Raw genomic sequence first — 2,110 nt, 5'->3', positions numbered from 1 at the left:
CCCCCGCACAGCAGCAGTGGCAGCAGCCGCTCTCCAGGAATCACAATGGATTGTCCAAATACAGAGATCAGTTCCTCTTAGGGTTGCCAGCTCCATGTTGGGAAATTCCTGGAGATTTGTGAGTGGAGCCTTGTGAGGATGAGGTTTGAGCTTGGAAGCAGGGTATAATACCATAAACTGCACCCTTAAAACAGCCATTTTCTCCAGAGGAACTGATCTCTGACATCTGGGGATCAGTTGTAATTCCAGGAGATCTCCAGCCCTCACCTGGAGGTTGGCAATATTAGTTCCCCTGGAGGAAATGATTGTTTTGGAGGGTGGAGTCTATGGCATTATATCTGAAGTCCCTCCCTGCCTCAATCCTCACCATCCCCAGGCTGCAACCAGTGTTCCCTCTAAGCTGAGTTAGTGTGAGCTAGCTCACAGTTTTTTAGCCCCCGGCTCACACATTTTATGTCTTATCTCAGGAAGGATGGGCTCCAAAGCAAACTGATTTATGCAGCAGCCCAATCGCTCACTCACAACTTTAATGCCAGTAGCTCAGAAAGGAGAATTTTTGCTCACAGGACTCCACAGCTTAGAGGGAGCATTGGCTGCAACCCTCAAATATCCGGGAATTTCCCAACCTGGAGTTGGCATCCCTATCTCCTTCCCAACCAACAGCCAACCTAACTTTATCTGCCACTCTCTCTTCAGCTTTCTGTCTCCTTTTCCCCCTGCAGCTTCTGCTGAGGTAAACCATGGACTTTTTCCACAGTGGGGACTAAAGCAGTTTACATTATTCTCTCCTCCTTTTTAGCCACACAACAACCCTATGAGGAAGGTTAGGCTGAAAGTATGTGACTGGTCCAAAATCACCCAGTGAGCTTCCACAGCAAGATGGGGCTGTAAACCTGGGTCTTGCAAACTCTGCTCTGAAGTTCTGACCATTATACTACATTGACTTTCATAGGGTGGCTGCTGTTGAACAGTAGCAAGCAGCCAGGCCTAGTTGAATCATGCAAGTCAGGTGATCTCAAGTCACCCAGAGGGTCTGCTAGGCCTAGGCTTGCCAACCTCCAGGTGGGACCTGGAGATCTCCCAAAATTACAACTGAACTCCAGACAGAACTGGAAAAAATGGGTGGACTCTGTGGCACTATATCCAGCTAAGGCCTCTCCTCTCCCCAAACTCTGCACTCCTCAGACTTCACCACAGAATCTCCACGAATTTCCCAACCTGGAGTGGCCAATCCTAGTCCCAGGCCTGGCTCCAAACCCCCTGCTATTTAGCCATTCATACTGCACAAAGAATCCTCCCCAATCCTAGATCCAGTCCTGCTTTTGCTTCCTCCCCTCTCTCTCTGGCTTTCTCTCACTGTAGGTGCGGTGGGGCCTGGAACAGATCCCTGTGGCGGCCATTTCAAAAGGTATGGGGGGGATTCAACCCTTCCCTATGGGTTTTTGTGTGTGCTTTTTGCATTTTTCTGGAGCCTCATGGAGTCCTCTGAGTGTAGAAAAACCTGTTGGGGGAGAGTGTGCCCCCTTTCTGCAGAAATAAATATCCGAACGCAGAGGGAACTGTTGCGAATTAGATACACAAGAAGCAGGGACCCGCGATACTCACGGGGGGGGGGGGGAAGGAGCTCCACATGGAGAAGGAAGCAGCCGCAGGTGAGCCTTCTCCCCCGCCCCCCCGGCATCGACGGCAAAGCCGCGCGGCTCCCAGACGCCAGGCCTGCCAATCCTTCTCCCCGCCCCCCTTCTCCTGCTCCCCCCAGGCACTGGCGGCGAGGTCTGAGTGGCTCCCAGCTGCCGGAACCACCAAGCCTTCTCCCACAGCCCCCACAGCACCAGCAGCAAGCCCTGAGTGGCTCCCAACTGCCGGGCCCGCCAAGCCTCCCCCCATGGCCAGAGAGTTATCTGCACATGCACAGGGGGATTTTACTTTTGGGGGGACTTAAGTATCCCCTGTATAGTTTTTAAAACTTTTCAGATTTTTCTGCACACCTGGGGACTGCCCCAAGTGTGCAGGAAAATCTCTCTGCCCCCCAAGTGCCCCTGATGTGCGGATTTAGATATCCGCACAGAGGGAGCCTCTTAGCTATTAGTATACAGACAAGAAGAGGGAC

General features: G+C 52.3%; 1 protein-coding gene across 1 annotated transcript in view; it reads right to left on the bottom strand.

Annotated features, from left to right (window-relative positions):
- The window catches only part of CARD14 (caspase recruitment domain family member 14), a 55,096-nt gene that overhangs the window by 20,289 nt on the left and 32,697 nt on the right, over positions 1-2,110 (bottom strand). The gene's annotated exons all lie outside the window — the stretch shown is intronic.

The sequence above is a fragment of the Gekko japonicus genome, unplaced genomic scaffold (assembly GCF_001447785.1).
Source record: "Gekko japonicus isolate JY-2015 unplaced genomic scaffold, Gekko_japonicus_V1.1 scaffold1222, whole genome shotgun sequence".
NCBI lineage: Eukaryota > Metazoa > Chordata > Lepidosauria > Squamata > Gekkonidae > Gekko > Gekko japonicus.
This window is presented reverse-complemented; position numbering and strand designations above follow the sequence as displayed.